The 18096-nt window shown below is 38.9% G+C and overlaps 1 protein-coding gene across 1 annotated transcript in view; it reads left to right on the top strand.

Moving 5' to 3' along the window:
- LOC120534371 (thyrotropin-releasing hormone-degrading ectoenzyme-like) overlaps nt 1-18096 on the top strand; it is a 922228-nt gene that overhangs the window by 392888 nt on the left and 511244 nt on the right. The gene's annotated exons all lie outside the window — the stretch shown is intronic.

Genomic DNA, 18096 nt, shown 5'->3' with positions numbered 1-18096 from the left:
TAGTAATTCCATGAGCTAAAATATGAGTAATGTAATGCTATTTTTTTATGAGTGGCAGATTTATTTAAAGCAAACAGCTGTCAAAATGTAACAGGAGGTCCATTGCCCAAAAACTACAAGGACTGACAATGTATCCAGTTGGACCAAACAAATCTTGTGTTCACCATTAGTAAATAAAATATTTGAAAAACATTTTTTTCTTGCCTTTTATTTGTACATAAAACTCAGATGCTTTCCATAACTGCTACTCTTTGCTAAATTGAATGGCAAAAGTAACATCACAGCAGTTTGCATATGTGCTTAGAAACAATGCAGCTTCAGCTACTCTGAACTGTGAAGCCAGTGACATCATTAAGTATCAATGAAAATGACAAATAAAAAAAGCGTCATATTCTCAATCCCTGTTAAACCAATTCTTGGTCATTGTGGGGTCAGGGTTTATCAATTGGAAATGATCACAAGGTAAGAAACAGCTAGCACTGAATTGGGCGCCAGTCCATCACTGGGCCCACTCTCACACACACTGACACAGGGATCAATTTTGAATTTCCTCTTCACCTATCCTGCATACCATTGAACATATGGAAAAGAAACTGGAGAACATTCAAGAAAGCAATGCAGGGAGAACATGCAAACTCCACGCAGGTGCTGAATTGAACTTAGGATGTGGGATACATGCAGAGGCAGCAATGCCTTACTCTCATGATCTGGAGTTTCCTCCAAGACAAAAAAAGCAGGCCAGAATCTTCACTGTTCTGTCCAGTAGGGCCTCACCTTAACTCAGTTAGGCCTCTAAGACTGCCTGCTGGCTTCAGCTGGGATAGGCCCAAAATGGAGAACTGGCATAAAGCTATACATAGCACAGAAATATAATAAAAGCTTCACAAGCAGCGGGATGACTGTAAACACTCAAATTGCAGAAAAAGGGCAAAGGGCACACAAATACATTGTATAAACAAAATATTTATTAACAAAAATAGCAAAATTTAAATAAAGGACCAAAATTAGCAAAAGTGGCACTCAAGAGTCCCAATACAATTTCAAAAAATCATAATCCTTAAGGCAAAGTGGGATACAATCAAAAATCCAGAGACTCCAAGAAACAACAATACTTATAGAAAACCCCTACAAAAGAATGAGGGTGGCCCCACCTCCTGAGGCTCCACACACAAAAGACAAGGAACAGAATTACATTTACACCAGTGCAAAGTCACATATGATTTCAACAAAATTAGCATACACACAATAAAAAACAAAATAGACATAACTTTGAGCAGACACTTAACACCCACTGTACCACCCATAAATCAATAATTAAATCCAGACAGAAATCATGACTTAGCATGCTAATAAAACTGACATATGATTATTATAAAAAAAGAGCTGGGATAATATAAAGGTCAAAGATGAACCTTTTTGTTCTTCCTGCGTGGTATTAAATACCTGTTCAAATACCTGGAAGGAGCTGCTCACTGACATTCGAAATTCTGACATCCTCAATATTTAGACAGTTTCTGTCTAACTGCTTTTAGGTTTTGTAACTCGCTTGTATTTGTTCTGTGTTCTTTACTTGTGGTGATCAGTCTTGTAATCTTGTCCTGTAACACTTGTTCCTAAACAGTCCGCCAGACTGTTTATTCAATTATGTTGACCTTTTTTGTAAGTTGCTTTGGATAAAAGTGTCTGCTAAGGAAATACATCCATCCATCCATTATCCAACCTGCTATATCCTAACTACAGTGTCACGGGGGTCTGCTGGAGCCAATCCCAGCCAGCACAGGGCGCAACATAGGAACCAACCCCGGGCAGGGCGCCAGCCCACCACAGGGCGCGCACACACACACACCAAGCACAATTTATAATCGCCAATCCACCTAACCTGCATGTCTTTGGACTGTGGGAGGAAACCAGAGTACCCGGAGGAAACCCATGCAGACACGAGAAGAACATGCAAACTCCACACAGGAACGACCCGGGATGCAAATCCAGGTCTCCTAACTGCAAGGCAGCGCGTTACCCACTGGGCCACAGTGCCGCCCTAAGGTAATACATGTAAATGTAAAATTATAGTCACCATAAACTAACGCATATTTTTATGTGTACATATTATATTATTATTATTTTTTTTTTTTTACTTGTCTCAAGGATTTGAGCATGCAATCATTACTATTGAGTACTATATAAAAACAAATTGAATTTTATTTAAAAAATGACAATTACACTTCTGGAAATAAACATGTCCAAGCCAGTTTCATACAGTAATTTATTATTGTAAATGTGGTTCTACTGTACTTCCTCTTCATTTTCTTCTTCCTCTTCCTCCTCTTCATTTCTGTCCCACTTCTATAATGGGTTGATGTGCTTGACCAGCCGTCCCCATAGCAGCTCAGTACTGCACCCCCCAGTCAGACCCTTTTCCTTAAGATCTTCTTTTACTTTCCATCCACCTACACTTTGGCCTCCCTTGTTTTCTCTTCCCCTGTACTTCCATTCCCATCATTATTTTGCCCACATATTCATTGTCTCTCCTCATCACATGTCCATACCACTTCAACCTACTGTATATTCATATACTTTTTAGATATCTTTCCCAAATTTGTTGTACCTCTTATTGTCTCGTTTCTTACTCTCACGCATCCAGCCCAACATTTTCATTTCTGCCACATCTAACTTCTTCTCCTGCCTATGTCTTAGCTCCATACATCATTGCTGGTCTTTACACCATCTTAAAAACCTTATCATCAGCTATCACCTTGATTCATCTGTCACACAATACTCCTTATACCTTCTTCATCATCACTGATATCACTCTCCAGTGCATACATGGCCTTTAAAAGCAGAGGCACAAGTAGCAAAGGTGATGTCCACACAATTAAAAACATCAAAAGGGGTGCAAATACCACAAGAGTAACATCAACACAACAAGCAATCAAAAGAATGTACAGCAAAAAAATAAAAATGAAAAACATTTAGTCAGTTACAGTGCCAGACACCAGTTCTTCTTTAACGACATGACTAAGGATTCCTTATGTCGCACGAGGAGTGTTGATGTGCTGTTTTCAGACTCTGCCAACTATATGTCATCTGAAGCACGCTGAAGCTTTGATTGAGTACACTTTCCTATACTTTTGGAAATCGATGTATAAAAATAAGAACTTCCACCCATCCCAGAAAACAACAGTCTGACATCCATACTAATCTGCAATGCTCAATAAGAAGTCTCAGCAAGCACTGCAGTGTCCCCAAGCCATTTCCTCTTGTGCAAGAAGCCATCTTCAATGCTTCCTGAAGACACCCCAACAGTGCATGTCATAGCCTGTATAATGAAACTGTGCTTTGGGCAATAGTGAAATTGAATCCATAATCAAAAGAAAGTCTGACATTTCAAGTCTTTCATGTAATCATTGAATAATTAATACGTTGAAAAGAACAAAATAAGATGGCCCAACTTAAAGGGCATGTGGATGGTATTGCCAGCAGTGGGCAGCACTTGAAAGGAGGTGTGAAGAGAGAAAGCCACAGCAGATCTTCAGCCTTGCTTTAATTATTCACATTATTGTAATCATATACTGAAAGTTGTTGCTGCCTGCAGTGGTTTTATTTATTCTAGGATTTACAAAATAGCCAGCAGCTTGTGATCACAGAATATGTGCTGGTATGAGGATTAACAACGGCAGTGGCAAGGGTCTTAAAAAATCCAAGCAAAAAGAAATCTGAAGAGTATCTGTTTTTTCGACTCTTGCTAGGATCACGATTGTAAGCTTGCTTACTGTATTAGAAAACCATTTTTTTGTCACTAACGGAAAATTATAGTCACAGGGGAAACTGCAGAATACGTTAAATAATCAATTTATTGTGTCCCAATCTTAGTGGGAAGAAAAGCTAGCCATTTTCAGCTTTATGAGTTAAGATTTCTGCTTTGTTCAGAGTGTTGGAGGTGTTCCTTTGTTTTTTTTTCATGTTTCCCGTGTTTTTGATTTGTCTTCTTATTGTTTTGTGTGTGTTTATTGTTTTTTTTTTACATTAATTAAATTAGCAGTTACCTGAGGGTCTTATATAAGACTTCTTCATGCTACAGCAAACCACTTGGGAATTCATTTGTGTACGCAGGTGTGATCTTTGGCTTCTGTTTTCTTTCTTTTCAGTCAGTTTTGGCTGTTTTAATTTCTGAATTATCAGGCACTTGTCTAAACATCTGGAATTTAGGAAATATGGGCATTTTGGCTTAGAGACATTTGTTTATTGTTTTGTTACTTAATTTTAGTTGTTAAGGTTTGCTTTTCCTCTTTAAAGGTATTTTTCTTCGTCTTACTGATTAGCAATTCTATTCATTTTTCCTGTATTCATTATTTTAGTAATTTAGCTTTCCTTAAAAATAATGAAATATGGTACAGGGCAAGGCTTCTGGCAGTTTTGATCCTACAATTCTCATCAGATCATAGCAGAGAGTTTTTAAATCAGTTGTAAGCTTAAAGTCAAGGATGAGACTTCAAAATTTGTGCTGTCACTGGCACAGCATAATCCAACAGCATAAATCTTTCTTTTAACGTTAACTAATCCTTATATCTTAGCAAGTGTATTATTTTCAGAAGTAATGTAGGCTGTTAAAACAGAACATCTTTCTGATTTCTTGATTTAATGATATAGATTACACAACTTCTCTTCTCTATTTATATGCTTCCCCTTGGCCTTATTATTCGTAGCTATGGACTGGGTTATCATTTTTATGCAGATGATACTCAACTCTACTTCAATGTTAAAAGTGGCACTTCATCAGAGCTTTCTCAGCTCACAACCTGCCTTAGTGAAATTAAAACCTGGATGGAGTAGAACTCTTTAAAATTAAACTGCAACAAAACTGAACTCCTGCAAATTGGGACTAAAATGCAACTTAATACAATGAGCTCCTTCCCAGTCCATCTTGATCGTGATATCATCAGAACTGCCTCTACTGCAAAGAATCTTGGTGTCATTTTTGATTCCTCCCTTTCTTACTCCACCCACATAAATCACATTAAGAAACTTTCCTACTTTCACCTCTCTAACATATCCGTGTTCGCTCCTTCCTTTCCTTTTCTAATGCTGAGAACCTTGTCCATGCTTTTATCACATCCCGCATAGATTATTGTAACTCGCTGCTGGCAGGTGCCCCTTCTAATCTTATATCACAGCTCCAGCTTATTCAAAACTCGGCTGCAAGAGTCCTTACTCGAACCAGCAGCCGCGAGCACATCACACCCATCCTGCTCCATCTTCACTGGCTCCCTGTGTCTTACAGAATCGAATATAAAATCCTACTAATAACCTACAAAGCCTTAAATAACCCCGCGCCAAACTACATCAGTGACTTTCTCCATCACTATGTGCCTGACCACCCACTAAGGTCCTCTGATTCTGGCAATCTTGTTGTGCCCCACACTAATCTACACTCCATGGGTGACAGGGCCTTCAGCTGTATAGTCGCATAGTTGGAGAGTAGTACAGCCCTGTTGGGATCCGTGGGTGCTGCCAGGAGGTGCTACAATTATTGCTGATCCCTGGAGAGCAGCTCTTCCTTTACACCCGCATGTGCTGCTGGAAACACATCATCAGACACCTGGAGTACTTCCAGGTGCCCTATATAAGGGGCCAGCAGACACTACTCCGGGAGCCAGAGTCGGGAGGAGGAGATTAAGCTTGCTGAGTTGGAGTGGAGAAGAAAGAAGGGCAAAAACAAAAGAAAGAGTGAGAGACAAAGAGAGAAGGAAAAGAAGTTAGGAAAGTGTGTTTATGTTTTTTGGGACACTATAAATAAATCACATATGCTTTGAGACCTCTGTGTGTTCTGGTGTCTGTCTGTGATCCGGGCTGGAATGTTCACAGTCCCCAAACTTCCCTGGGATACAGGAAAAGCTCTTTCAGATATGGTAGTTGAAATTATTCTGTACAAGTAACTCCCTCAGACTTTTCCATTTCCATTTCTAGGCTTGGGATTTCCAGGCCCCTGCTCCATGATCAGACTGAACTCACCATTCTGGTGGTGATTATTTGACAATTCTGCCCCTCTTTATACCAGAATGTCCAGAAGATACGGTCTCAAATTTGATGACACAATTACTAAATTGATCATAGATCTTTGGCCTAAGGTTCTCTGGAACTAAGTACACTTATGAACCACCATGTTGGAACATGCTGTTAGTTATGGACAAACCAGGTCTTGTTTAACAGTCCAATAACAAAACACAGCTCAGGTGTATATCAGGTACTCCATTCCTCACAATCACCCCTCTCTGGATGATACCACATGAGTATTGAAGTCAGCAGAATTATGGAGCACCCAGTTGGGACACTATCCAGGATCCCCTTCAGACATTCCAAGAAGGTCTGGTACTCTGAGCTGCCATTTGGTGCATGACCACATACAACAGTCATAATGCTCCCCTTCAGCTGCACAGAGACAACCCTGTCATTCTCTGAGACTCCAACATGGCACCGACTGGGCAAAAGGAGCCCACTGTGAGGTTTGGTTCTAGAACCAAGCGAGTAATTGGTAGCACTCTGCCTTACCCACCAACTTTGTCTCCTTCCCTCCAAGGAAACTTTTTTTCTCTACATTATGCATTAAAAATGAGATTAAAAATTTAAAAAAAAAATGATTGTACGTCCGTGAGTCCTGAGATAGAGAGGTCAAGGCATTGACTTAATGCTGCCTTGTGTTGGAAGAACAAAATAGATAGATTCATAAATAATTATATTAGTATCACAGAATGATCACCCTGTCCAGCTCCAAGAACTCTTTCGTTTATTTTGGTTTCTTACTATTAAAGCCAAAACGATGTCATTAAAATGATCAGCAGGAGGCAGAACTGCAAGTTTACATGAGCTCAGAGGAGGACAAAAACAGAACGGCAGACAGGGTTATATTAACGCTAGCAAAAAGTCAATTAAAGGTATTTAGCTTGACAACATGTTTAGTGGGCATGGCAACAATTCAAAATAAATTAAACACTCTTCCATCCTCTCATTCTTATATGTTCAGTAATACTCACTGATTAAAAAGATTAAAAGGCTTAATTTTATAATCAACAAGACAGCCAGGTCTATCTTGGCTCTTAGCTAATAGTTAATTCTACACTGCGCCTGTGGAGTTATAAACTGAACTTAGGAGGCCATTTGAATTTATTTTCTAAGATGAAGGACAAACAAAGATATTTCTTCCTATTAAATTAGATGGTTTCCTTGTTTAATATTGGGTCTTGTTTCCCATTTAATTATTAGACTGTTTTACTTTCACTTGAGGTGAGTTAACAAGGGACATAAGGATCAGTCAGCCAAATTGGATTTTAGAGCAAAATGAGGCATTCAACTTCTTCTGCTGAAATAAATGTAATGAGCGCACGAAATGGGTGGAAAAAAAGCAAGGCACATTAGAAGTGACTTGACCGGTAGTTCAATAACATACAATTTAAAAAGCAGGACAGCCCGTAATAATGTATTATATCACAGCTTGGGATTTGGTTTCACAAAGCATTATGTTTACCTCCTGGAGGCTTCCGCTTAGTTGGTAAATTCTGTGTCATTTTCCCATGACTTGAATTGATTTGTGCAATGCAGAATTTGAGGCCACAGCACAAGAACTACTCCCAGTTTTACATTCTTATTCTACTAGAATTTTAATTGCTTATGGGCTGTGGTTAATGGATTATTTTTAGATATCTTTAGCATAAAAGCAACACCCAGTTTTACTTTGTTTTCCACTTGCATTGTAATTGCTTATTGACTGTGGTTTTATAGTTTTTATTTTATTACATTTTTGTTTTTGAATGTGTGCACATTGTCTGCTATCAAGAGTCCTATATTAACAATGGTTAGAATATCCTTAATCAGTACTGTATTACTTCAAAGACTAGCAAATATCACAGGTCAATTTCTTATGTAGCGCAGGTTCATATACTGGTGAAAGTTGTGCTGTTTCCTATATTATAAATTGTTCAATGAAGCTATTATGGACAGCCTGTTAATGATGAAATCAAAGATGTCCAAAAGAGTTTACTTATTGTCATGCAACAAACACTATGCAGAAGTTTAGTGCTTTAATATAAAGTTGTGGTCTACAAGAAGCAATAATCATAATTAGCTATAACAGTGCTTCCCAAACTCGATCCTGGGGACCCACTGTGGCTGCAGCTTTTTGTTCTGCCCAACTTCCATTTTCATTGGACTCTTAGTCTTATTAAGTGAGTCTATCTCCCAGTTTCTGTGTTTTGGAATCAATGTAGAAATTACAAAGTAAGTTTGGTAGATTTGTATCAAAATTTAATAAGCAGTTATATGGGGAATATGTTGTTTTTTTTTAAAGCCGTTCACAGCATTTTCAACCTAATTTTCATTCTGCTTTTCCAGCTGTTCTGGTTATTTAATTGATTATTTACTAACTAGTGAATTGCTGCAGCTTTCATCACCCCCGGGTGTCTGTTATACTTGTTGTTAATTGTCACTATTAGGGTTAAATGAAGGGAGAAAACTGCACAGGAAAAGGGGAAAATAATCGGAAAACAAGAAAAGAGAGTAAAGCATTTTGTGATGGCGCAGGTCCTGTGTCATGCTCCCTCTTTAAGATTTGGGAGCCCTTGAACCCAACACTGTCGGTAATGGAACCGGATGAGCTGTGCAAATCGGAACAAAACATTCTTGGATCAAGGGGAAGGTGCAAAGTGTAAAAGTTATTTTATTAAAATAAAACCAAAACAGTGTCCATAGTTCAGTGCTTCAAAAATCCAGAAATAAATAATCCATAAAAAATAGGTGATAAAAGTAGAGGTTAAAATCCCAAAAAAAGAAATCCTTTAAAATGAGGTTAAAACAATGGGCTGGAAGCTGTCCCTTTTTTAGTTGGTGGCTCCCCTGCTTATCCCAACGAGTTTTGTAACATCAGAGTCACCCTACCTGCGGTTGCCTTTCATCCCCTGGCTACATACAGCTATCTCACCAGACTGACACTCAGGTTCACAAGAGACCAGGGTGCTCACGCTGGGGCTCATCCTCCCTGACTCCCACTGCCTTACGCGGTGAGTCATCCTTACTCCAGGTCACTCCTACTCCTCTGAAGCGCTCATCTGGAGTGACCGCTTCTTTCAGCCCCCGAGTGTTAGCCAAACACTCTTTCCAGGGGCTCTCCTCCCAGCTGCCTGCCTAAACCAGCAAGCCTGCTCTCATTTGCTCCTGCACCGGCTCTCAGCGCCTCCTGCCTTCTTCTTCCTCTAACCTCTGCACTCTCTTTCCTTTCATTCTTTCCTCCTCTTTATTTCTCACCTCCGCACACATTTTACTCCTATTTATATTGCAGATGTGGCACAGGTGTGGTAATTAGCAGCTCCCGGCATCAATTATGGGGAATCCCACACCTGTGCACTTCAGTGTGGAAGCACCCACACCCAGGAACCACTCCTGCCACACTATCACGTCTCCTCTTTAAGCTGTGAGTCTGGCAATTATTTATTTAAAAACTGGCCATCCGTTTAGAGCCATGGACCCACTATACCACACATTTATTGCTTTAGAAAAAGATATAAATATTTATAAATGTAAAAACCATACTGTTTTTTATTTTTCTGAATGCAGAATAAGAGAAGAGCAAAAAAGACCAGCTAAATAAATGAGATCAGTTGTTATTGATTATTATCACCGATTGTGAATCTGGTTGGAAAAAAAAAACCTGCGGCCACAGTGGGCCCCCAGTACCGAGTCTAGGAACCATTGAGTTATAATAAAAGCAAAAAAAATTGGGAGGTCTACATTTCTCACTGGTATTTAACAACATCATTGTATGGAATGTCTACTAGATGGTGTACTATGTTTATCAAGTGGTTCTCTCCCTCTAGAGCATTGTCGGGCAACCGGGCCATGGAATTTTGTAGGGGCGCCGCGAAAACTTTTGTAAAATACTTAAAATTGCTAGTGTTTTTGAAATTTTGGTTGATTAAAAAGATAATGTTTAAAAAATATATTTTATGTTGGAAAAACAGATAACGGAACACTTACAGAAATGAAGTCTAAGAAACGTGAGAGACTTCAAATGATCGACAAGGAAATGTGCGTCTGTCTTTCGAAAATTGATCGTCGCATCAATCTCATATGTGCTGAAAAACAATCTCAACGTTCACATTAATTAAAATTAACATTTATCCTTTGATTCCTTTATTAATAAAATGTCTTTCAAACTTGTAAAATTAACTGTTTTCATTGCTGATTGTCCATAGATTGTGTCGTCATGACTTTATTTATGGGCAGTCCCTCAGGTGCGGCGCGAAAGAAAATTTTTGCACTTAGTGCGCCGCAACTCGAAAAAGGTTGCCTTTCACTGCTGTAGAGCATAGTTTCCTAAAAATTTAGGTTTTCTTAGGTTGCTGCCTTTTGGGTCACACAGGGTGACTCACCATTGTATTCAATGGGAAATGGTTGTGTACAGTTTGTGCAGTTTGTTCACTACTCTAAAGTCTAGACCAATGGTTCTTAAACTGGTATGTGAGGAGTTATGGTGTGGTATGTGTTGAAGCCCAAAAAATAGTTGGAAAGTGCAACAAGCTGAGACATAGATAGTGCCACACACATATGCCTTGGGGGCAGCTCTGGTGGTGGTAAATTCTCACTGATCTGCAAGTTAGAGCTGTTTATTAATGGCTCTTCCTCCTTCTACAGACCGGATGACTGACTGCTCTACCACCTCTGATGTCGGGTGTCTCTTCCTGTCTGGCCTGCACTTAACTAGAAGTGTCATCATTCCAGAGCAGTCAATATTGACACTCATGTCTCCAAAGACATTTTTACCATTCCTAACACATTTATACTTTGTGTTTTCTTTCTTTTACCTGTGGGTGCCCCGACTCTTTATGCTTGTTTGAATTCCACTCTGCAAAAGACACTTCATGAAACAATTCATGCCACCTTTGAGAGCATGATGATGCCACCAGTCAGCTGTCACTTGCAATCATTTTACCTTGTAGTGTTACGTATTTGGGTGAGGGTGCTAAAATGATGGCTGGATTTGTTACCTCTTAATATTAAAACACCAAAGATAAATAAATGGAGACTTTGCATTCATCCTCTGATTGCAATGTTATGGCTACAGTTGTATGTCCAAGCACCTATCCATCGTATAACCAAATAACTCAGTTCAGAATCATTGGGAGTGGGTGTCTATCCCAGATGCACTAAGCACAACACAAGCACCGTTATGCAGGGTGCCACCCTTGCATCTATCCATTTACAAGATACGTTGCTTGTCATGTTCATTGAAAAATAAAATGTTTTTTGTGTTTCAAAATAGCCACCTTGCCCATGCATTTATGAGGTTCAGCTGGTAAAGCTTTGAAGACAAGTCTCTAATATAATAACATGTAATATGTCCGTCACTCAAGCTTAGGTCATGTCTCACGAATGTTGGATAGACTAATAATTCATGTAAGGATTATGATGTAGATATGTCATTTACACATTTTCCATTTGCATTCAACGGGAGGAGTGTGGTATAGCGGGTCCACAGCGCTCTCGGTAAGGGCCAGTTTTTAAATAAATAATCACCGCACTCGTGGCGGCTTCATGAGGGGGCATAGTGGTTGCAGCAAGCCGCGGTGTAGGCGTTTCTCACCGAGTGCACAGGTACAGGTGAGGAACTACCCACATCCGTGATTGTTCCCGTGGCTAATATGTTGCAGCTGCTATGGCCCCTCGCTAGATAAAAGAAGCGCGAGTCGGTTAAGAGTAGAAGAAAAAGACGAAAAAAAGAATGAGAGAGAAAAGAAAGATCAGAGAAAGAGAAGGAAACGGAGGTGGTGGCAGGAAACAGTGAGGAGAGAGAGAGAGAAAGCGAGCAAGTCGGTGTAGCAGGAAGCGAGCGAGAGCAAGCTCGCGGCAGCTGAGTAGACGGCCTGGGTGTTTGGCCAACACCTGGGAGAAGTAGTTGTGGTCGCTCCCGCAGAGTTTGCTTTGGAGGGTGGGAGTGACTGGAAGGCGCAGGACTTTCTGCGGAAGGTAGCGGGAGTTGGGACTTGGGACGTGGTGGTCCCTGTGTGAGAGCCTTGGTCGCAGTGGAATTCCCAAGTCACTGTCAGGGGAAGCCAACCGGAGCCAAGGATTGGGAAGGCGACTGACAGTAGCAGTAGTAGCAGAAGCAGGTATAAAGAAGGTCAACTGTAGAGTGAGCGTCTCACTTGTTGCGGGGCTCATATGGGTAAAGCAGGAGAGACGCTGGAGTAAAAGACACCGGGCTTGTTATCGATTTTAAATACTGTTTCCTGATGAATGTTTTAACCTCGTTGTTTTAAGAAGATTTTCTATTATTGTTTGATTTTAACCTCCAGGTTTTTTTTTTATGGATTATTTATTTAATGAAGAATTTTGAATGAACTGCACTATTTATTGAACACTGTTTTTGTTGACTGTTTTAATAAAAGCACTATGCACTTTTTTTGAACCATCCCCTTGCTCAAAAGTTGTCTCACTGTTTAGCTCACTTGGTAACATTATCGACGGTGTTGGATTCAAGGGCTTTCGAATAGCAGATGGGAGCATGGAGCCAGAACCCACATCGTCACAATTAGACAAATGATGTTGCTTCCACCCAGGATAACAATCGGTCCATCCTTTCTTCTTGAAAGTAGATCCTTAGTTTCTGTTGGTCTTCTACTGCTTTGACCTTTGACTAATAAACCAAAGTTACATATTTTAGTCATTTTATTACATCAATGTCACTGGTTTTGCATGTTGCTTGAATTTGCCACTAAAAATTTCATTGTACTCTCAAGGGATGACAATACTACTTTGGACTGGGCCTTTAACAATAATGAGAGTCTCTGATATGCCAGCACATCATTTGATGATATACCTTTCCTTTCTTTTTTATGCTGCACTAACCAATACTGGAAATTACATCAAATGCTGGAGCCCCAACCCTTCTTTTATTTCTCACTGTTCATTTCACAAACACTTTAATCTAAATGTCAAATCTTGCAGATGTTAAGTTAGTTTAAACTTAATTGCTGAAACCAAACCGACAAATGCTATATTTGTGTTCTTCATTACACTTTTGAAAGCAAACTGATTTTCATTGCTATCCATTCTTCTTCTTCTTCTTTCAGCTGCTCCCGTTAGTGGTTGCCACAGCAGATCATCTTCTTCCATATCTTCCTGTCCTCTACATCTTGCTCTGTCACACCCATCACCTGCATGTCTTGTCTTATCACATCCATAAACCTTCACGTAACCCTTCCTCTTTTCCTCTTCCCTGGCAGCTCTATCCTTAGCATCCTTTTCCCAATATACCCAGCATTTCTCCTCTGCACATATCCAACCCAACACAATCTCGACACTCTGACTTTCTCTCCGAACCGTCCAACTTGAGCTGACCCTCTAATGTACTCATTTCTAATCCTACCCATCCTCGTCACACCCAATGCAAATCTTAGCATCTTTAACTCTACCACCTCCAGCTCTGTCTTCTGCTTTGTGGTCAGTGCCACCGTCACTAACCCATATAACACAGCGGGTCTCACTACCGTCCTGTAGACCTTCCCTTTCACTCTTGCTGATCCCCGGCTGTCACGCATCACTCCTGACACTCTTCTCCACCCATTCCACCCTGCCTGCACTCTCTTTTTCACCTCTCTTCCACAATCTCCATTACTCTGAACTGTTGATCCCAAGCATTTAAACTCATTCACCTTCACCAACTCTACTGTCTACATCTCGCCATTCCACTGACCTCCCTCTCATTCACACACATGTATTCTGTCTTGTTCCTACTGACCTTCATTCCTCTCCTCTCTAGAGCATATCTCTACTACTAAAAGTCAAATGTGCCAAATGTGGTACATTTAAAAAAACACTAAAACGTACATAGGCTAAGTAACATAAAAAACACAAAAAAAAAACAAAAGAAAAAGTTTCACGTACCCATGACTTTTTCTTTGTCTGCATATGTGAAGGTTTTGCATATTGACAAGATCTTTTTGCATGCATAAGAGAAAGTCTTAGCAAAACAGGTCTACCAGAAATATACAGACCTCCTAAAGGGATACATGTATCTCGGAAACACTATTACGTGCATGTGCAAAAAGATCTTGTGAGCACATAAAACTTTCTTGTGCATACGCAAAAATATATTTATGAACACAAGATAGTTTTACGTTCACTTTTTTTTGGTTTGTTTACATCACATATGTGGAGCAGTTGCTGGATAATAACACTTATGAAGAATAATAATTAACAGACAAGTTAAATTAACTCAAATTTCAGATATCAGAAATTCATTACCTTCTAATCTTCTAAACCTTTCCCCCCTTTTCCAGATTTGTCATAAGTTTAAAGCTAAGTTTATGACTGAAATATATTATTATTATTAAATCAAACTTGTCAATTTATGTTTATTGTTTCAGAATTCCTCTATAATAGTCTTTGTTGTGTAGTTTTCAAGCAGCTTCACTTGGTGTATCTGATCAGCCTATTTTATTACTTACAGTATATGCCTGTGATTTCAATTGTACACCACTAATTACTCATAAACAGAGGCTGCATAACATTTGCTCCCATACAATCCAAATATGTGTCATTATGTGAAAAAGAAAATACACCCCATAGAAACTATCGACTTTGTTAACATATTGAACAGGCAAAGAGTAGATCTGAATGGAAACAGTGCCTACATATAAAGGTTATATACCTGAATAAAACACAAGGGACATTTGTCTTTTCAATTATTTATTTAACAAAAATACCTGTAGCTGCTGGTGCGTAAGGCAGGATCAAGGACGGGTCAAACGCGTGCCGAAAGAAATCTCTCATTCCAGAAGTTTGTTTTAAAAAATTTAGTGAAAATTCAAAGCAAACAGTCCACACAAGCATAAAGAAAAAAAGTAGTTATACACGTAAAATAAAAGGCAAAAAAACCTGGAAAAAATGTCTCTTCTCTAACCTTAGCTTTTCTTGTCAAACTTTAGTTGTTTCTATACTTAAAGATGCTTTACTTCATCTTCAGTACACTCTAAACGTGTGGCATTGCACATTCAATAGAGAATGTTAACTTTCATACTATTGGACATATAAGGCACAGTTTAAAACCGTGTGCCCTCCATCCCTTACAAACAGCAAGGCAGGTCACTAACTGAGACTAATTTATAATCAGAGAGACATGAAATAGTTAGAATATGCCAATTCAATTGAGCTTGTGGGAGTTAGTCCCATAGACTTTGCTCCAATATGTAGTCAAACATTTAATATTAGTTAAATGACTCACAAATGGCCTTTACAATACTAACAGGTGGTTTACTGGGGATAAAATCCACCCTTGGCCTCAGAAGTTGTTATTGCCCCCTTTGGCAAAAATGAGGTCTTTTAGATGTTTTACATAACTGCCCACTAGTCTCTGGCATCAATTCAATTAAATTTTTTATCACTCCTCCATGTCAAATTCCTTCAGTTGCAAGAAGCTTGTGGGTTTCCTTTCATGTACTGCCCATTTCAAATCCACCCCGTAACATTTCAGTGGGATTTAAATCAAATCAAATAATTTGTAAGAACCTTTAAAACCCCATTTCCAGACTCCTAGGTGTCCACAACATTTTTTGGTCTTGGCATGATGACACAGCACATGTCAATAGCACAGAGAACACCAGACCGTTGATGTCTGTGATTTAAATAAGGCTGTTCCACCTGCACACTCCGTGAAGAGGTTTTAATCATTGGCACAAAGTCTGGAACAAATGATTGATGATAAATGCAGGGGTGTATTTACTTTTTCCACACTACACAGCTTCATTTTTGTTAATTTAGATTATGAGCATGTATACACCGTGTCAATTTTATGTGCCATTTGTTCAAGTATATCACCTTTATCTGTAGGCTATGTTTGCATGAACATCTAATTGTAACCATTCAGATATGTTGAAAAAAATCAACAATTTCCATAAGGTGTATTTACTTTTTCAAATAATTTTTTTTTTTTTTATATATTTTTTATTTTTATTAATTTTATTACAATCCATACATAGCAATCAAGTTTTTACAAAAAAAAGAATTATGTTAAGAACAGATCAATCCCCACCCCTGAGAGAGAGAGAGCAAGCCACACTGCGTAAAATTTAAGGCTTGTAAACATACCTAAATTAATAAATTCTCTGTGCTTTATAAACTTATTTTAAAATATTACTGATTAGATCCTGCCATGTTTTGAAAAAAGTCTGTACGGATCCTCTAACTGAGAATTTGATTTTTTCCAATTTCAAATAGTATAACACATCGGTTTCCCACTGACTTAAAAGAGGAGAGTTTGGGTTCTTCCAGTTTATCAGAATGAGTCTGCGTGCCAAAAGTGTAGTGAATGCAATCACAATTTGTTTGTCCTTCTCCACTTTAAGCCCCTCTGGAAGAACCCCAAACACAGCTGTTAATGGGTTAGGAGGGATTGTGAGTCCAAGGCTGTCTGACAGGTAATTAAAATTTTTGTCCAGAATAATGTTAATTTGGTGCAGGCCCAGAACATGTGACCCAGTGAGGCTGGGGCTTGGTTGCAACGTTCGCAGGTTGGATCATGCCCTGGAAACATTTTGGAAAGTTTTAGTCGAGACAGATGTGCTCGATATATAATTTTGAGTTGTATAATTGTATGCTTTGCACATATGGAGCTCGAGTGAATTCTCTGCATTGCTACTTTCCACTCCTTTTCTGATATATTAATTGAGAGATCTTTTTCCCAGTGTCCTCTTGGATCTTTGAAAGGAAGGGATTGTAAAATGATTTTATATATTGTAGAGATGGAGTCTAATTCCTTAAGATTGAGCAATATTTTTTCCAGCGTGGATAAGGGTGCAAGATGATGAAAATCTGGAAGGTTCTGTTTAACAAAGCTCCTGATTTGAAGATAGTGAAAGAAATGTGTAGCTGGAATGTTAAATTTGGAATGTAATTGTTCATAGGATGCAAAGACGTTGTCTATATAAAGATCTCTAAGCAAGTTAATTCCAATTTTTTCCAGATATTAAAAACTGCATATGTTTGTGAAGGTTGAAAGAGGTGGTTCTCTTGCAGGGGTGCTGCAGATAGAAGCTTCTCTGTCTTAAAATGCTTTCTACATTGGTTCCAGATTCTAAGTGAGTGGAGCACAATTGGGTTATTAGTGTATTGCCGATAACGTGTGTTTATTGGAGCGCAGAGCAAGGAATACAAAGCAGTACTGCAGGATTTTACTTCTATTGCGGTCCAAGCCTGTGTATGTTCTTCTATTTGTGTCCAGGTTCTTATCGCCTGTATATTTGCTGCCCAGTAATAAAACTGGAAGTTAGGTAGAGCCATGCAGCCTTCTGCCTTTTGTCTTTGTAAGGTCGCTCTTTTGATGCGTGGATGTTTTGAATTCCAAATAAATGAGGTTATTGTTGAATCTAATTGCTTAAAGAATGATTTATTAATGTATATTGGAATGTTTTGAAATAAAAAAGGAGCTTAGGAAGAATATTCATCTTAACAGTGTTAATTCTTCCAGCTAGTGTGAGATGAAGGGTTGACCATCTATGCAAGTCTTGTTTAATTTTTCCATGCAGACGACAAAATTGTGTTGATAAAGAGCTTTATGTTTACTTGTGATGTTTACCCCGAGGTATTTAAACTGTTCTGCAATGATAAAATGTAGGGTGTCTAATCTAATATTATATGCTTAAGAATTCAATGGAAAGAGTACACTTTTATTTAGATTAATTCTGAGACCAGAGATCTTTTGAAATTCTGTGAGTGCTGCTAAGACTGCAGGCACAGAATTTTCTGGAGTCCGAAATATACAGTACCATATCATCTGCATATAATGAGATTTTCTGTTCCAGTCCTTCTCTGATAATCCCCTTTATCTGATCAGTATTTCGACAATGTATTGCCAGTGGTTCAATGGCAATCGCAAACAGCAGCGGTGACAAGGGGCATCCTTGTCTAGTGCCACGTTCTAGTTTAAAGTAGTCTGAGCAAATGTTATTGATGCAAACTGAAGCTTCTGGGTTAGTATACAGTAATTTAATCCATGCACAAATGTTTGGGCCAAACCCAAACTTCTCCAACGTAGTTAAAAGGTATGTTGAATGC

This window comes from Polypterus senegalus, chromosome 8, assembly GCF_016835505.1.
Source record: "Polypterus senegalus isolate Bchr_013 chromosome 8, ASM1683550v1, whole genome shotgun sequence".
Taxonomy (NCBI): domain Eukaryota; kingdom Metazoa; phylum Chordata; class Cladistia; order Polypteriformes; family Polypteridae; genus Polypterus; species Polypterus senegalus.
Note: the sequence above shows the minus strand (reverse complement) of the source record. Positions and strands in the feature narration are given on the sequence as shown.